The sequence below is a fragment of the Oenanthe melanoleuca genome, unplaced genomic scaffold, assembly GCF_029582105.1.
Source record: "Oenanthe melanoleuca isolate GR-GAL-2019-014 unplaced genomic scaffold, OMel1.0 S267, whole genome shotgun sequence".
Taxonomy (NCBI): domain Eukaryota; kingdom Metazoa; phylum Chordata; class Aves; order Passeriformes; family Muscicapidae; genus Oenanthe; species Oenanthe melanoleuca.
Genome location: NW_026612916.1, coordinates 1 through 11,744, shown reverse-complemented (window position 1 = coordinate 11,744; position 11,744 = coordinate 1). Strand labels below are relative to the sequence as shown.

Sequence of the window (11,744 nt, the reverse complement as noted above, 5' to 3'; positions counted from 1 at the left end):
TTAGCTGCAGGCATACACTCTCTGCCCTCGGTCCCGGTGCTGCAGACAGAACAGAACCCGGCAGCTGCAGAGAGCAGGCGGGAGCAGGGGCAGGAGGGGGCGGCAGCGGCCACGCCGGTCTCGGGTGGGAATGGCTGGAGCGGGCAGCTCCTCGCTCACCATTTGTGTCCGGGTGATTGGTTGTGTCCGCAGAGGCAGGAGGCTGGAACGGGGCAGATACAGGGCAGCTGATCACAGACTATCTGGCTCTCCTGCGTTCAGCTGTGTGGCTGGAGATGGCGGGTCCTCCTCCGGGCTCACCGGAAACACAAGGCCCCTATGGAAGCTCAGCTTCCACCTACCCCTTTTGTCTGGTGTCCTCAAAGGCCCTGTGGGTAACCCGGCCAGATCTATTGGCATGATAATGAGAAAAATTCTTTAAATTAACACAGTAATAGAAAACACTCAACCCCCAACACCATTGCAGCCTGGAGAGGGGGAAAAGCTGAAAGACTTGGACTGCTGTTTTGTGTTGCTAAGAAGAGGAAAGACATAGTGTAATTTTCAATGATTTATTCTAAGTCAAATGTGCAACTTCGTGCCTGCGGTGCTACCGGGAAGAAAAGGAGCCAGGGGTGCTGGTCAACAGCAGCTGAACACGAGGCAGCGTGTGCCCAGGTGTCCAAGAAGGCCAAGGGCATCCTGGCGTGTGTCAGCAATAGTGGGGCAGCAGGAGCAGGGCAGTGAGCTGTGCCCTGTGCTGGGCACCGCTGCGGCCGCTGCTCGAGTGCTGTGTCCAGTTGTGGGCCCCTCTGGAGTAGAAAGACATTGAGGGGCTGGAGTGTGTCCAGCGAAGGGCAAGGGAGCTGGGAATGGGTGGGAGCACAAACCCAGTGAGGATGTGCTTCAGGAGCTTTAGTCGGGGGACCTTCTAGGCATACTTCCAGAAATGCCTACATGACATGCTCCCCACCAGGGCCTTTCCCATGCCAAGCATCCCGTCACTGCATCCAGATGCTTTAGAAACTAGAGTAGGTAGCACTTTGATCGTTTTGTTTGTTGGGTTGTTTTTCTGCTGGGACCAGATGTCTTGATTATTTTCTTCCTCTAGCAAGCAAAGGTGATTTTGCTCAACATTTTTTTGCACACGAAGACATTTTTTGGTTCAGTGATATTAGTGCAGAAGGAGCTGTTCTGATGCCAGGCTGTATGACCTTGCACATCACTTTCTGGTTTACAGAGCCCTTACTTTTTGGCAGCCTTGAGGATCAACAATTGTCCAATATTACAATCTGAATTGCATTTGCGAGTTGAGCAGGAAACCAACATTCTTGAATTCCAGCTGGTCCTCTCAGATCAGAGGAGCTGGGAGGGGCTGGGCTTCCTTTCTGATTACAGCCACTTTACCACTGTCAGTGCGGTTGTGACCAAGAGAACTTGTCTGAGCACAGATGCACAAAGAGTTCAGTTCCCAGAGCAGTGCTCTGGGTCTGATCTCATTCCATAAGGACCTACATGCTCCAGATTCCCCAAAAGTGGGGTTTATTGATGCCACAGGAGAGCACGTTCAGGATTGCTATTGATAGGGACATTGGCTGCCGAGTGGTGATGTGTGTAGGAACAGAAAGTAGAGTGAGAGAAATTATATGTGAGCTCTATCTATGTATCTTTCTATGTTTATATGTATCTATGTATCTCTGTGTCATGTATGTATCTATGTATCTATTTATCTATTTATCTATGTGTCATGTATCTGTGTGTCATGTATCTATCTATTGATGTAACATTTACATAATTGATTCCTCCCGGCTCTGGTCAGAGAGAGTTGGAGGTGCAAAACTCACCTAAAGGCATCCCTTCAAGAGACGAGGACAGACACGTTCTGTCAACTGATCCTGAGCAGGCAGAGATGTTTTCCCTCCGGAAATGGTTGATTTTCCCCTCATGGGTGTTTTCCTCCTCCAGCCTCTTCTGCCCTAAAGCCCCCAGTTTATTTAAATTTCTCCCTGTCCCAGTAATGTGGAACAATTCCATGTTTTAGCTGGTGATGAGTGACTCTGGTCATACACACAACACATGATACATGATTTTCTTCATTGGCATCCCTAGGGGTGTTTAAGTTCATTTGTTGTTGGGCTGTTATGAGCATCTCTGTTACCACTGGTCTGAATTCTCAGCTGACAAAAGAGGAAGAATAAACACCTTGGTCCTCCTCCATATACTGAGGTGGCTCTAGAGGCTTTCTGACCTCCATCAGAGGATCTTTACATGCATCCTTATCTCCTGAATGGCCAGGATTTCTAACAAGAGTGTAGATGTCAGAAAGGCAGGAATGGTGGTGCAGGTCTGAAGAGAACATGAATTCCAGAAGTGTCTCTCACAAGGAGTGAGCCCACACTGGAAGCCAGCTGCAGAGCCAGGGTGGAGCTGTGGGACAGGGCTGGGTGTCAGTCACAATGAAAAGACAAAGAGGACACAGCAGAAGTGGAGGGAGGCCCTCAGCAGAGCCTTGAGAAATGCCACCCCTTCCCTGTCAGCTGCCTGAGAGGTTATTGGAGCTTCAGTCCCAGATGGACTCCGATTGTACTGCCAGTGTCACTTTGGAATCTGTGCCTCCCCATGGGCAGAGAATGACCCAGGAGAGCAGCAGCACAGTGCTTTGGGAATGTGTGAGCCCATCACTCTTAGAGACTTGGCCCACAAATGTCATATGGAAAGTTGAAACCCATCTTCTCTTGCTTTCTGTGCAGGCCCTTCTAGAGAAAGAGCATGAGCAGATGGCTTTAGAAGAGGTGCCATGCCAGCCTCAGGGAGAGCTGTTCCTAGCCCAGGAGCAGGAAGAGCAGCTCAGGCTGTTGCCCGATCCGAAGAAAACACAAACAACCAAAGTCGTTTATGCGGTGCTTTATTGAGGGCCCGGGAGCCTGTGGACTAGCGTCCAAAGACAGAGCCCCATCTCACAGAAAATTTACAGGGTTTTTATATGTTTCTTTACATGATTTCTTCATCGTAACAAATTCTTGCTTCATTCTCGATACCTGGTACCATAATCTTTCTGACATTTAAATTTCTGCCAAAAGGTACATTCTCTAGATAAATGGATACACTCCTTAAGATAAGTAATTATTTCTTAACTACACTGCTTACATTACGAAATTGGCTATAAAAGTTCATCTACAGGTTAAATGCGGCCTATCAAGCCTTAGCATAACTACTACTAATGTCAACTAATGTCAACTATTAAGGTTTACTACTATCTTAATACGGTTTATTTAATCAAATGGCAACAAGGCAGCAGGTGGAAGAACAACAAGAGAATGGCCAGGTAAGCCTGGCTCACCAGGTGACAGAGTGAACGGCAGGAACAGGGGCATACAACAGAGCTCTTGGGACTGAGGCCACGAGTCCCAGAGGCACTGAAAGCACAGAGCCTTGTAATCTGCAGAGATCAGCTCTGGGACAAGAGGGTCACAATGGAAGCAGAGGTGGGTAGGGAAGCAAAAAGAAGTGGCAGAATGAATTTGATTTTGAGGCTGAAAGAGGAAAAATCTGAACTTGGTGGCAGCTCCCTGTGACTTGCTCTGCATTTGTATGTACAGAACATCAAGGCAGAGCCACAAGCAGAGCTACCCGAAGCTCGGATTCCCATCATGGCAGTGAAGAGAAAGCACAAGGAGGGCATGAGAGGCAATGAGGAGATGCATCTCCATCCACAGAGAGGCGATCAACAGAAGCAGGTGGGTGCAAGAGTGGCAGACACTAGATTTAAGAAACATCTCTTTGGTTTTTTGCAGAACCTCAAGGACCAGCTGGATGCAGAACTGCAGGAAACTGAGGCTACGATGAAGGAAAAGGAGAAGAGGCTGGAGGAAGAAATAAAAATTATCAGAGAGAAATGTGATCCTCTGCTTCAGGCTGTAGAAAAGCAAGTGAGTGAAACAACAATAGCCAGTGCAGTCACCAAACTGATGCTTTCTGCCCTTCTTGCCTTTCCACTGTAGAGCAGCAGGGGTTGGGGTGATGCCTCTGAGTGCCATCCTGCTGCAGGATCTATCACAGCCACTCTGAAGGAATTTCCTGGAGTGCTGAATCTCAAATGTTATCCCTGCACAGTGAGGCTGTCCTTTGGCCTTTTGGCCAGCAGTCATTCAAATTGATTCCTGCTGGCCTGTTACTGCTCTCCTTGTTACTTGAGGTATTTTATAGTGGGACATGGTGACCCAGATGGAGGATTGAAACAAGCTGTCTGTAGCCCTTGTAAACCTGTTCTCTGCCTTTCCTCACAGTCGAGACTCTTGGCCAACAGGGACAAATTGTAGTCTCTGACTGCTTTGTTCTGTTTGACTTGAGGTGGAAGTGTTGACATCTCACCTGCCAGCCTGCAAAGGCTTTCGGCAAAAGACTGGAAACAAAAAGCCCAGTAGTAGGCATGAGGCATGGGAGCGATCCCAATTGGACATGCTGCAGGTTGGTCACATCCTGAAGATGGTGCAAGAAAAGAGATCTCCGTGGGTGGAGGTAGAACATTTGAAAAAGTGTGTCTGCCACCCCTGGAGGGAGAAAGGAATCCTTGGGGAGGAAGTGGAATGGTCATTGTGGCAGTCATCCTTCAGGAAATCCATTAAAATGGAACATGAATCTGGCCATGAACTCGAGTAAAACCAGCCTTTGGTTTTCATCCATCCAGTTTGAGAAGTGGACATCCAAATAATTCATTTTAAGAGCTCTGCATGTGGCTGACCACATCTTCCTAAGGGCTTGCATTTGGAAAGAGATCTCAAAGTAATCTCTTCCAGCCATCTTTCTGACACAAAGTTTTTACTAAGATCTACACAGGCTCTGTTACTGAACCTGCTGCAGCAGCAGCATTGTCTAAAGGAGCCTTTTTTCCCCAGCCTGAGAAGAGGACCCTGGGCAGTTTGTTCATCTCCAGCACTGACCTGGCTGCTGCTCAGCAACAGGAGACTGAGGAGGAGTACTTGGAGCTACTGAGTAGGTCTTGTGTATCTCTTGTCTGAGGAACAGTGTGTTGTGTGCATGTGTCAGCATAGCTGTACCAAATGTTCCTCCTCCATTTGGAATCACAGAAACATTTAGGACGCCCCACAGGAGCTGCTGTAGAAAATTACTCTGTGTGCTGCAGAGCTGTCTGTCTGGTTGTTGTTGTTGTTACCCAGCCAACCACAAAGGGTTTAGACACCCAGCCAGTGGGGCTGTCTTTTTTATCTTCTGGAAAGAAGATAAATCTCTGCTATAAAGTCAGCATCTTGCATTTTGTTTCCTCAGGGAAAACAGTGAACATGAAAAAACCTATGATAAAATACACTGAACTGGAAAATATTGGCAGCAGGTGAGTCCAACCACAGTTTCTTCTACACAACCATGGGCCAGGGAATTTGCTGGTAGAATGTCTGTCAAGTGTGAAGTCAGACAAACTGAAGACATATTCAGACACTGGAGTTAGATTATCCCAGTTCTCACTACTGGTCAGAATTTGTGAGCGTGGCCAGAAGACATTGTCAAAGACATCTCCATGCTTCCAAGGTCTTGCCTGCAGCAAGGAATAGGACCTGGAAGATCTCGTTGTCTCTCAAGTGTGGGACAGCTCTGTGTTAATTTCCTTAGCATTTTTTAACATCTCCAAATCATAGAGTCACACTAATGAAAGGAGAAGAATCTTGCTTGCCTGAAAGAGCAACCTACCTGCTATGATAGCTGTGAGATAACAGTTCTCAGGAACATTTCTTTCCAAGAGTTTGTTGAAGGAAATACTCCATGGTTAGGATAAGAACTGCACAGTTTAGAGCCTTCAAGCTGAGATCAAAGAATGAGCTCTCTTTTTGAGCTGAGGCAGTAAACCCCAACACTCCAGGAACAGGCCCAGTGTCCATGCACTTGAGAGGAAAATGCATCATCAGCCTTCTGGCAGATCCCTCCTGCAACCTGCAGGTTTTAGGCACTTATGGGAGAGATCTCATGTCTGGGCTGGCTTTCACTCCAAATTCTAAATGGCTTCTTATTTCTTTGCTTTGTTTTGTTTGTAGGGCTTTTGGAGAGGTTTGTAGAGCATTCGACACTGCCGGAAGAAGAGAGGTAAATGTCAACAGCCCCTGAGGACTCTGTAGCTCTTGAGGGCTTTCCCCTCTGGTGTGAGCTGTGGCTGGAGCTTTGGGTAGAGCTCTGCAGTAAAGGCACAAGAAGCAGAGACTGGTGCCATCCTGCAAATTGCACTTGGGATAGTCTTTGTCCTTCTCAGCTGCCAGAAGGAAGGCGAGGAGGGCAGCGGTTCCTTTGAGAGAAGGACGCGCTCACTCGCTCTCGTTTGCTGAAACAAAGGTGGTGCCTTAGAGCATCTCACTGCTCTTTGAGGCTACAGCTCCATAGCTGTGTTATAATTTCTGGCTGCCAGCAAATACTTCTGAGTGTTCCTGGTAGTTCCTTAGCCACCTGCAGTGCTGCACTTGGGAACTGCATGTAGGGAGAGATTTGCAAGACATCCCTAAAAGCCCTAAGCCCTGCTTATAGTCCAGGAAGTATCCACTGAGTCCCAAGGCATGGATTACTTCTGAATCCCAGACAGAGCAGCAGAGAGTGTGGTCAGAGCTTTGTGGGTTATAGTTGAGACATCTTTGTTACCAAGTGGACAAAGCAAAATGTCAGTGGCCACGTGTCCTGAAACTGGTGTTTAAGAGAGCAGAGAAATGGGATGTTGGAATGTCAGTTCCTAATTACTCCAATGTCTAATCACAAGGCACTTTGGCTCAGCTCAGCTGTGTCACTGCAAATTCACTCACTCCATGTGCACGCTGTGGTCTCCTGCCTCAAACTTTTCAAGTTACTGAGTTTCAGTGTCATTTTAGGTGGCCATAAAGAAAATAAACCTCCATGGACTGAGGATGGAGGAACTAAAAGTCAATGAACTCATGGTCATGAGGAAGAATAGGAGTCCCAACCTGGTCAACTGTTTTGACTGGTGAGTTGTTGTGCTTTTGTCCCATGACTCTTTGTTTACACACTGCAAATATGCAAGGTAAAAACCTTGGTCACTGGCAGAAAATAGAGCTGGTAATTATTAGTAAATTATTATTGTTCTGCTCATTCTCAGTGGATGGGAAGAGAGTGCATCTTGTCTGCATGAGTCTTCCCTGGCACATGTAGTTTGAAAACTGTTCAAAAACCTGGATCAACTGTATCTTAATAAATCAATTAGTTTGGTTCATGGCTGATTCTGCAATCAATGGCCTCTAAGTTCAATGCCACCTCGTTGTTTTGGGGCTTGATTTATTTCAAGTGTCTTCCTACATGTGGATAAACTAGCAAGGATTTCCCTTGGATTGTGTCTCGTCTTTTCCATTGCTGTGCATGTCAGGGACACTAGGTGCTTTTTTTCCAGAAACACACGGTGTGATAGGTTTTTGATCTGTTACTAAACGGCATTTTTTTCTTGCTGGCCATCTTACACATCTGTTTTTCACAGATGTGTCATTCTCCTTGAGACAGCACACACTGAAAACACTGCACAGCCTAGAGGGAATGTCTATTCCTTTTAATCTGTCCTTGTCAGAAAGGGACCCGGAAACAAGAATCAACCCTTGTCTTTTCCAAACAGCAACGTTGCAGTGCACATTCATATCCACACTTTTGTTTCCTTCTTTCAGCTACCTTGTGGATCTGGCTGGTTATAGAGTACATGGATGGAGGCACTCTGAGGGATGTCATCAGCCAGACCTATCTGTCTGAAGATGAGATGGCAGCTGTCAGTCTGCAGGTCAGGGATCCCACCTGTGCTTCCGAGGGCTTGGGCAGGATTGTCTGGGAAACTGAGGCTCAGAACTGGAGAGATTTCATGTGCCAAGCTTTGTTTCTGTGTTACTGGTACGCTGTGGGAAAGTAAAAGCATCTCATGTGAATTGTCTGCCAGTGCCCCAGAATTCACTCTACTCTATTCCTACACTCTGATCTCCTGCTGTTGTATACTCACTCTGTCTCTTGTATTTGCATTTGCTGTTCTCCATCCTGCCTCTCTAAATGTTTACCTGGAGCCTGTCTGCACTGCATTCCTTGCCTGTAAAAGAAAAGGTGCTGGTGGCAGGACTTGAAATGAATAGCAAAGAAAAAAGAGAGACTCGTTTCTCACAGGTCTCAAAAAGGATAATAGTGCACCCAAAATAATGTTTGCTTCTGAAAGGTGACTAATGTGATGCTTCCAAGTCTATGCTGAGGCCAACAGTAAAATCTTTGTCATGTAGCCTCCCACCCCAAAGCAATCCACTTCACAGCAAAGGGAGGAACATTTTCTTTCTTGGCATACCCTTGTTTGTCCTCTGCATGGAGAACACATCCACTGCAGCAGCAGTCATTCTGCCTGGTTTGCAGGGGACAGCCTACAACAGCAGCTGCTGTTGCTCTTTCAGAAGCTGACATACCTTTCCTTAGAAAGGTCCTGCTCTGTTGGGACAGCAAGCTCTTCCTGTCAATGGCTCTGTGTTCTGCCATTCCTCCCCATTCCCTTGGAAAGGGAATCATTTAGAGCTGTTTCCTTTCCTATGTGATGAACTCACATCACTGATTTTTGCCTTCCTGTTTCTGTTTTCTTTCCCAGTGCCTACAAGGACTGGATTTTCTTCATGTAAATCATGTGATCCATCAAAATGTGAAAAGCAGCAACATCCTTCTCAGAACTGATGGCTCTGTCAAGCTGGGTCAGTGTATCCTTGGTCAGGGCAGTGTTCCAGGGATGTGGGGTGTGGGGTTGCTTTGAGTGAGTGCCAGCTGCCCAGAAATGGTGCTGGTGGGAGTGCAGGGGCTCCTGCTGTGGACTGTGGGCACAGTTGCAATGTGCACAGAGGTATGATGAGGAACCACAAGCAGTCAAGAGTGGTGTTGGTCTGTGTGTGTCCCTTCCAGAGGGAGGGAGATACAATCTAAAGCTTCAGGGGAATAAAGGCCACTGATGTGAGCTTGTTTAAAAACCTGGGTTTTTCTGGAAGTGGCCTATTCCTTACTTCCTTGGCTAAAGCCCTAAGGAAACTGAGCATGGACAGTTCTCCAGGAGATTCATCAAGAGCACATTCTTCGAGTGAGAGTGGGGAATTCTTTTGCCTGGTTTCCTAATCTGAGCTGGCTTTCATGGTGTGTTGTTTTCTCCACAGCTGATTTTGACCTATTTGCTCAACTCACCCCTGAAGAGAGTAGACAGAGCTCAGTGGCTGTCACTTCTGGGTGGATGGCACCTGAAGTCATGGCAGGTCAACCATATGGCCCCAAATTGGACATATGGTCTCTTGGAATTGTGGGCATTGAAATGGTGGAACAAGAAGTTCCTTACTGGAATGAAACTTCTGTCTGGGTAAGAAGCAAATACTTAGTGATGCCACTGTCTTTCTCACCTGTGCCATGTTCTGTGTGCCACTGGATAAAATCCCATTGCCATCTGCTGGCACCACTTCCACCAAGGTTCCCTTCCAAAAACATCCCTGCATTTCAGCACATCAGCATCTGCTTCAGTTTTGGCTGCTTCATAAGGGAAGTGGCAGGTAAGCAGTTCAGCAACCTGCCGTTTTGGCTGCAGCCATGCCTGACATTTCTCATGTGCTTTTTGAACACTGTTGGAGCTCTGTTTCTGAAGGAAAGGTATTTTTCAGTGAAATGGTTAGATATGTGATAAATCTCCTTCAAAATGGAGGTTGAATCTTCTGAGGTGCAATTTTATACAAAAAGTAAGAAAAAGGAAAAAGAAAAATAGATAAAAACAACCACCAAAGCAGTGCCCAAGCAGCTCAGCTTGCTTTTTCCTTTTCTAACCACAGCACATCAATTTTCCTGCATATTGCAGCATATTTTCCTGTGTGTCTTTGAAACTTTCAGTCTTTCAAACAATCTGTTCATTGTTCTGTCATATCCTTGGTTTGCCTGGATAAGCTTAAGATGTGTTTTTCTCCGACTGCAGCTAGAATTGCACACCAAACCCTTGGCTGTTTCTTGGTACTTTACCAAGCTGATGAGCTGCAGTCAGGTGCCTGTGGCTGGAATCCAAGGGGTGTGGTGGATGCCAGTGCTGTGTTCCTTTACTGCAGGAGCTGAGCCATCCCTGGCTTGCACAGTTCTAATGACAGTGAGGATTTCAGCTCCTCAACATGTCCAGTGGCTGAGCTCAGCTGCAGAGGGACAGGATAAAACCCCCTTTGTGACCTCTGGCGGTGCGGGAGAAGGAAAGAAAGCTGCCATAATTATTTTTACTCAAGTGGAGTGTGTTTGCTGTTTTAGGCTTGGAAATTTTCCTCTGGGTTCAAGAGGATAATAACAAAGTGTCTTTGGTCACCCTCTATGTCAGTGCTACCAGCACTGAGCTGTTACGATTGTGATGGACATTTTTATGGAGACCAAGCCAGAGCCTGATGTCATGGAGAACCTTCCAAAACCTCCCATTTCTTGCCCGGCAGTTTCTGCAATGGCACACCATTAATGCATTGACTGGAGTATCCAAATGAGCAGAGGGTTGCCATAGGGATAGCACTTCTCCTTTTTCCCCATTTGCCCATGAAAAGATTTCTTTTTGCCAGAGGCTGAAACTTGCAGCCTGCTGGGAAACAGAGCTGCAGATGTTTCCTGTTTGTGTGCCCAAACAGGCATTTTCCTTCCAGTGCATTTGTGCATGCATCTTAATGTGTCTGTGTTGAATATGAGATTCCAAAGGTTTGTTTCCTTATCTGAGGAATACCTGGTGGATTTCCTTTATTTCTTCCAATTCCCATTGTTTACTGCAACAGGACAAAAAGCTTGATGAGTTTTGGTTTATGGCAACTGTGCTTAAGGGATCAACAATCACTGCAGAGATGCCTTTCATGTAATAATTTTTGGAAATAGAGTTAGTTAATATAGCAAAGACCCTCTTCCAAATAGCCTGTTAAGCTGGTGCAAACCCTCATCATGTTTTTACTGATGTAGTTCCCACTAACTAGGCCAGTCAATGAAATCAGCTGACAAGGCAAGATCCCCTGGATGTTGAAAAAGCTGTGGCTGCTTTGGGGTTTGGGTGTTGTGTTGGTACAGGAAAGTCATCTCTGCCTCTCTGCCAGGGCAGAAACTGCCAGTACAGAGAGGAGGTTAAACGGGATCTGGAAGAGCAGTTACAGATGGGAAAGAAGCAGGTGGAGCCTCGTGTTTCCTTTTTCTCCAGGCTCAACTCCTGACAGGCACAGGAGGGACCCCAAAGCTGCGGCAGCCCAACCTCTTCTCACCTCGGCTGCAGGACTTCCTGAGCTGCTGCCTGGAGACAGACGAGGCACAGCGCTGGTCTGCCAAAGAGCTCCTGCAGGTAAAATGCAAAGGGGCTGCAGCTGAAACAGTGTCCCAGGGATGGGCTTCTCCTCCACTGAAGTCCAGATGAGCCCTCCTCCTCCCCACCTCCAATCTTGATGCTGTTCAAGTGAAAAGGGTAAGGAATCCTAGACTGGATGGGGCTGGCAGGGAGCTGTGAAGGTCATCTGGTCCAAACAGCCTGCAATGAGCTGGGAAATCTTTAAATTAGAGATCAGGTTGCTCAGAGCCCTGTCCTACCTGATCTGGGAACATTCCAGGGATGGGGCACCTACCAACTCTTGGGGCAACTTGTGCCAGTGTTGCACCATGCTCCTAGTAAACAAGTTCTTCCTTAGACCTACTCTAACTTGATCCCCTTTTTTGTTTAAAAATATTACCCCACATCTTCTTGTAACTGGACATGTTAAAAAAGGTGTCACTCCCTCAGAAGCCACACTGAAGTT

General features: G+C 46.9%; 1 pseudogene; it reads left to right on the top strand.

Moving 5' to 3' along the window:
• The first annotated feature begins 5,386 nt into the window (after positions 1-5,386).
• Positions 5,387-11,296, top strand: LOC130266827 (serine/threonine-protein kinase PAK 1-like; annotated as a pseudogene).
• Positions 11,297-11,744: the final 448 nt, after the last annotated feature.